Genomic DNA, 7824 nt, shown 5'->3' with positions numbered 1-7824 from the left:
CTTCCAGATCCATGCCACGGGACATCATCATTGGCCGAGTTGTTACACCATTGTGGGGAGATCGTTGGGTTCCCCTAAAAGTTACCAACCTTTCAGACAAACCAGTCACCCTAAAAAGAAATCGTAAGCTTGCGGATGTGTTCCCATGCCTAGCTGTGGAAGATTTCGAGCTGTTGCAAGGTTTCAGTCAAGTTCAGATGCCCTCGTCCGGGAATTCTTGTCAACTTGCACCGAGCACAGCTGATCTTAAACAAAGACTAAAGGCCATAGGCCTCAGTGACATCGACATTGACACATGCTCTGTCAGAGATGCAGCAAGAGAAAAGCTTGTTCAGCTGCTTGAGAATTACCATGATGTATTTTCTAAGCATTCTCTGGATTGTGGGGAGGTCAGTGGTTTTGTCCATCGCATTCGCTTGACAGACGAGCGTCCATTCCGACTGCCATACCGACGAGTACCACCTGGTCACTATCAAAAATTACGGCAAGTTCTCTCAGAAATGGAAGAACAAGGCATAATTCGAAAATCAGTGAGCGAGTATGCTTCGCCCTTGGTTCTAGTTTGGAAGAAAGATGGCGGCTTGAGGATTTGTACGGACTTTAGATGGCTGAACGCCAGAACTATGAAGGACGCACATCCGCTCCCACATCAGTCTGACTGTCTAGTTGCCTTGGGTGGAAACACTCTCTTCAGTACTATGGACTTAACATCCGGATTTTATAACATCCCCATGGCTGAAGAAGATAAAAAATACACAGCGTTTACTACTCCAGTAGGACTCCATGAGTACAACAGGATGCCTCAAGGGTTGTGCAATAGCCCAGCATCGTTTATGCGCATGATGTTGAGCATCTTTGGAGACCTGAATTTTAGTAGTCTGCTGTGTTACTTAGACGACCTACTGGTGTTTGCTCCTGATGAAAATGCAGCCCTGGAGCGGTTAGAGGTAGTATTCCAACGATTGAGGAGCCACAATCTAAAGTTAAGTCCAAAAAAATGTCATCTGATGCAAGCATCCGTTAAGTTCTTAGGCCACATCATTGATGGAAATGGTGTTTCTGTGGATCCTTCAAAGGTTGAGGCCATAGTCAAGCTGTCAAAAACTGATCTCATGGAAGAAGATGGGTGTACTCCATCTGTGAGGAGAATTAAGTCTGTTTTGGGAATGATCCTCTATTACCAGCACTTTATCCCAAATTGCTCCTCCATAGCCAAACCGCTCTTCTCCCTAACAGCTGGACAGAGAAAGAGGACAAAGGTCAAAACTGAAGCTAAGGCAGGCACATACAGAAAGCTCAAGCCAACTGATTGGACCTCAGAGTGTGATTATGCTCTTTCTAATCTGAAAGAAAGCCTACTGCACAGTGTGGTCTTAGCACATCCCGACTTCTCTCTTCCATTAATCTTGTCAATCGATGCTTCTCTGGATGGACTCGGGGCTGTGTTATCACAAATACCAGCAGGCGAGGAGAAAGCTCGTCCTATTGCGTTCGCAAGCAAGTCCCTAAGTAACTCTCAGAGGAGATATCCGGCACACAAACTCGAGTTTTTAGCCTTAAAGTGGAGCGTGTGTGAGAAATTCAGTCATTGGCTAAAGGGCCACACGTTCACTGTATGGACGGACAATAATCCGCTCACTTATATTCTAACCAAGGCTAAGCTCGATGCTTGTGAACAGCGCTGGGTGTCTAAGCTAGCTGCTTACACCTTCGACCTCAAACATATTGCTGGAAAGAAAAACACTGTGGCTGATGCTTTGAGCCGAGATCCTTTCGCAAAAACAATTAGTCACAGGCTCATCACAGAGCGGTATGGCGGCTTACTCTCTGAAGCTGCAGGTGTAACTGAAGATGGAATTCAAGATACTTTCCGTTTGCAAGTGAACAGTCTTCATGCGTTGCCTCAGCCAAATTTTGCAGTGTCATGTGATCACACAGCAGTCGGAACACAATTGAACCTCCATAATCAGTGGGAGACTGTAACTGAGCTGAGGGCTATTCAGGCAATTCAGGCCATCCAGAATGCAGTACCTCTTGAGTATGACACAATCTCAGCAATCCCCCTTGAGGAGATTCAGCATGGCCAAGAGTCAGATCCTGTGATCTCCAAAATTATGCCATATCTGAGTCAGAAGAAGCGACCATCAAGGCGAGAGAGGGCTGGAATGGATGCCAGGACTCTAGTTCTTCTTAAGCAATGGGATCGGCTGAAGATTCAAGATGGAGTAGTCTACCGTGTCTCAAAAGATCCTTTAAGCAAGTACAAGAGGTTTCAACTGGTGCTTCCTTCTAGTCTTAAGAGTAAAGCCTTAAATGGTGTACACGATCACGCTGGACATCAGGGACAGTCAAGAACTCTCCAGCTAGCTCGACAACGCTTTTTCTGGCCTAGAATGGAGCGTGACATAAGGGACTATGTCAAGTGTTGTCAGAGATGTATATTGGCCAAAACACCAGAGCCATCTGCACGAGCCCCACTTGAGAGCATTAGAACTTCTGCCCCAATGGAGTTAGTGTGTTTGGATTTTTGGAGTGCTGAGGACAGCAAGCAGCGTTCTGTAGACGTATTAGTTGTGACTGATCACTTCACAAAGTTGGCCCATGCCTTTCCGTGTGTAAACCAGAAAGCAAAACAAATTGCGAAGAAGCTATGGGATCACATCTTCTGTGTTTATGGTTTCCCGACACGCATTCACACGGATCAAGGGACCAACTTTGAAAGTAACATCATAGCAGAGCTGCTCAAGCTGGCAGGTGTTGAGAAATCCCACACTACATCATATCACCCGATGGGAAACGGTGGGACCGAGAGGTTTAATCGGACCCTGGGCAGTATGCTTCGTTCTCTGCCTCTCAAGGAGAAGCACAAGTGGCCCGAGCAGATACAGACTCTGACATTCGCATATAATGCCACAGTACATGAGACCACTGGTTATGCCCCATTCCAGCTAATGTTTGGTCGCATCCCAAAGCTACCTGTTGATGTCATGTTTGGGCAGGTGTTGCATGACTCTGTGATTGTTGACCATGGCAACTATGTGAAAACCCTAATGTCTTACCTGCATGAGGCGGTTCGAATTGCTCAGAAACACACTGAAAAAGAACAGAAGAAGCAGGCCAAGGGTTACAATCGGAAGGTCAAGGGCACAAGTTTGAACATCGGAGACAGAGTGCTCCTTGCAAACAAGAGTGAAAGAGGAAAGAGGAAGCTTGCCGATAAGTGGGACCCAACCGTCTATACTGTAAAGGATCGGAACCTTCAAACAAACATATACAAACTGATTGACGAGGCAGGCAAATCTAAAGTTGTGCATCGAAATTTGATTCTTGACATCAGCTTCCTACCCGTTGTACCATCTCAAGATGACAATGACGTACAGTCTAATGCTGACAATATGGAGAGCGAGTCTTGTATGTCTGAGACGTCTGACTCGTTTGAAGAGGAAAGTTCTGATGATAGAACGAGGGCATGGGTACTTGAAGGACAAGAACAGCTTGAAGGACAAGAACAGATTGAAGGACAAGAGTTTGTTGATGATGATGATCTGGACTCTGATCATTCAGTTCACAGTCAAAGAAGCGTCTGTGAACAAAACCCTAGTCAAAATGAGGCTGTTGGAGGTTCTGATCAAGTACCTGTTAGAGAGACTGAATCTTTTGCTAGTAATCATGACTCATTACCTGAAACTTTGAATGACACACACGATAACAGTACGACTGACACGCATGCACAAATTCCAGTTGACACATTGGGTGTTAGGACCCGTGCAGGCAGGATGGTCAAGAAAGTTAATCGTTTAATTGAGTCAATGGCACAGAGACCATTTTATGTTCAGAGAATGGGTTCATCTTTAGCAAGGAAATCAGGATCATTTCTTTCTTTATTTTAGAAGGATATTTGTTTCTATGAAGATACTGTGAAAATGTGTACCATGTGAATTTCAAAGTGTAATACAGACCAGATTTTTGGATGTTGTACAAGGCAGCATACTGTTCTAAGAATATCTGAGACTTGATCAACCTTGGATTTTTCTTAACCTGTAAAGCAGGTAACCTACTATGTTGAACTGCGAATGAGATTCGTTGTGAATGTGGTTCTGTTAGACCAATTTTGTGTCATTTGGTCAGGATATTAGTGAAATTCAGGAGGGGTGAATGTGACGGATGTTAATATGAGTGAATATTCATTGAGAATTCATGTATTTCACCAATAATCCTTCCTGTCAATTTTAGTTTATTTACTTTATATAACGGTGTCCAAGGAAAGGCTATAATTTGGTTTTTGACATCATTTGTATTCATTTGGTTAAAGAGTTTTGCGATCTTTTTTTTTGTTGACGTCGTGACGTCATTGCCGCTCACCTCGTGCTGCGTCCTCAGTTTGCTTTGAGCGCGCTGAGGAGAGGTAAGCAATTAGAGGTGCTTTTCTTATATAAGAGTATAAAAGTTATCCTCAATGTGATTAAGTTTATAATATGCTGTAATATTATTGTTAAGACTGTTATAAGTGTTGTAGGAAGTGTTTTATGAATGGATGGATAGGATTTGATAGTTTTATTACTGAGAACAGCAATTTGAGTATGTGTGTGCGTAAATAGAACGCAGTGAATTTTACTGATTCATTTACTGGTATTTGATTTGTGCAGGTGATTGAATCACAGAGTGAACACATTGTTGCTGTATTTTGTTTAATCCATCCAGGTATTTTTTATTTCTGTTAAATGTCCTAATGTTTTCATTTTGTATCAGTTTGTTTCTTTACTAATTTGTGATTGACTTAAAAATAGCTGCAGGAGAATGTAATGTATGTTTGGTGTAAATGCTTGTGACAATTAATTTTGCCATTGTATGTAACATGTTTCACACACAGTAATTTTGATGTCATTATCATTGTGATGTGTGCTCAGTTTGCTTTGAGCGCGCTGAGGAGAGGTGATTGAATCACAGAGTGAACACATTGTTGCTGTATTTTGTTTAATCCATCCAGACTCCTTTGAGCATGCTGAGGAGAGTACCATCTACTTCCTCAATGAAAATAAATTCTCCATGAGCAGCAGTTCCAGTGTCCGGTGTCTTCTCTGAATAAACCAACACAACGCAGATCATAACAGTGGGCAGATTTAGGCCGGTTACACCTGCAACGGGCTTCCAAGCTGCCTCCACACCGGCCATGGGACTGTGCAATCGACCTGCTTCCGGGTGAACCAGTACCAAAGGATAAGATATACCCACTATCCATCCCGGAGGAGAAGGCCATGGAGGAATACATCCAGGAAGCCCTCGCCCAAGGTTACATCAGGCCGTCTACTTCCCCTGCTGCATCCAGCTTCTTCTTTGTGGCAAAAAAGGACGGAGGCTTGCGGCCATGCATCGATTATCGTTCCCTCAACAAAATCACTGTTAAGTTCCGGTATCCCCTTCCTCTTGTCCCAGCAGCCCTCGAACATCTCCGTGGTGCCACTGTGTTCACCAAGTTGGACCTCCGCAGCACCTACAACCTCATCCGGATACGTGAGGGGGACGAGTGGAAGACTGCCTTTATTACCCCTACTGGACACTATGAATACCTCGTCATGCCGTATGGATTGGTAAACGCCCCCTCCGTATTCCAGGATTTCATCCATGAGGTGCTCCGGGAGTTTCTCCATCGATTCGTCCTAGTCTACATCGACAACATCCTCATCTACTCCCGGAGCCAGGACGAACATCGCCAACACATTGCGGAGGTCCTCAACCGTCTACGTCAGTTCCATCTGTTCCTCAAGGCCGAAAAGTGTTCTTTCCACCAAGCATCTGTTTCCTTCCTGGGATACCACATAGATCACAGTGGCATCCGGATGGACGAGAGGAAGGTGGAATCCATCACAACCTGGCCAGAACCCACTACCATAAAAGAACTCCAACGCTTCCTAGGTTTCTCCAATTTCTACAGACGATTCATCAAAGGTTACAGCTCTATCACTCATCCACTCACCAGTATGTTACGCAATAAGCCCAAGTCTCTGTCCTGGAACCCAGCAGCCACCAACGCCTTCAGCCAACTCAAGAAAGCCTTCACCACCGCTCCCCTACTAGTCCATCCAGACCCGGAAAGGCCCTTCGTCGTGGAGGTGGATGCTTCCACAACCGGAGTGGGAGCGGTGTTATCACAGCAGCAGGGGACGCCCAGTAGACTCCATCCATGCGCCTTCTTCTCCCGCAAGCTCAGCCCGGCGGAAGTCAACTACTCCATCGGTGACAGGGAACTCCTTGCAGTCAAGCTTGCCTTGGAAGATTGGAGGCATTGGTTGGAGGGAGCCAAACATGCGTTCCTGGTGCTAACAGATCACAAAAACCTAGAGTATCTTCGATCAGCCAAGAGACTAAACCCCAGACAAGCCCGTTGGGCTATGTTTTTCTCCCGTTTCAATTACACCATCTCCTATCGTCCCGGTACCAAGAATCTTAAAGCTGATGCTCTATCCCGTCTTCATGCTCCTGACGAACAAACCGAAGAACCAGAACCCATTATTTCAAGTTCCCTCATCGTAAGTCCTATTACCTGGTCCGAAGAAACTATCCCCTCCTCCAATGCCTCCACAAACCCTCCGCCGGGCAGTCCACCTGGCTTGCTGTACCTCACTCGGACACGACGCACTCCCACCATTCACTCGGCTCACACGTCACTTGGTACTGGTCACCCGGGGGTCAATGAAACCCTCTCGTTGCTAAAAGAACGCTTCTGGTGGCCAGGGATGGCTAAGGATGTCAGAAGGTACGTGCAGGGCTGTAGGGAGTGTGCCATTTCCAAGTCTCCGCGTCATCTTCCAGCTGGTAAACTCCTTCCTCTGCCCGTTCCAGAACGCCCATGGTCACATCTAGGAGTGGATTTCATCACTGACCTGCCAGTCTCAGACGGTAATACCACCATTCTAGTAGTGGTAGATCGTTTACTCTAAATCTTGTCGTCTGATCCCACTCCCAGGTCTGCCTACTGCCATGGAAACAGCTGAGACACTCTTCAACCAAGTTTTTAGATACTTCGGAGTACCAGAGGACATTGTATCAGACCGAGGTCCCCAGTTCATATCCAGAGTATGGAGATCGTTCTTCTCACTCCTAGGTGTGGCCGTTAGCCTGACGTCGGGGTATCATCCACAGTCAAACGGGCAGACGGAAAGGAAGGTACAGGAAATTGGCCGCTTCCTACGTACCTTCTGTCATGACCACCAGGACTCTTGGAACCAGTTCCTGGGTTGGGCCGAGTACGCCCAAAACTCTCTGAGACAGTCGACCACAGGACTCACCCCGTTCCAGTGCGTACTCGGCTTTCAACCTCCACTGTTCCCCTGGGATGGGGAACCCTCCGACGTTCCTGCAGTGGACTACTGGTTCCGAGAGAGCGAGAGGGTCTGGGACTCAGCCCACCATCAGTTGCAACGGGCCCTGCGCAGACGCAGGATGGTAGCTGATCTCCGACGTTCTGACACCCCTGTCTTCCAGCCTGGTCAGCTGGTGTGGCTATCTACCAGAGATATCAGAATGCGTCTGCCTTGCAAAAAGCTGAGTCCCAGGTTCATTGGCCCATTCCCCATCACCAAGCAGGTCAATCCAGTCACCTATCAACTCCGTCTGCCACAAGGGTATCGTATACATCCCACTTTCCATGTTTCACTGCTGAAAGCTCACCACCCCTCTGTTTCTCCCACAGGGCCTGACGTAGTTCCCGCCGAACCCCCCCTTCCACTCATCCTGGAGGACGGTACGGCCTACAAGGTCAATGAAATCTTGAACTCCCGACGTCGTGGTGGACAGCTGGAATATTTAGTGGATTGGGAAGGATAT

Source organism: Gobio gobio, assembly GCF_949357685.1.
Source record: "Gobio gobio genome assembly, chromosome: 11".
Lineage (NCBI taxonomy): Eukaryota > Metazoa > Chordata > Actinopteri > Cypriniformes > Gobionidae > Gobio > Gobio gobio.
The sequence above is the reverse complement of the archived record's forward strand: the minus strand, read 5'-3'. Positions refer to the sequence as shown.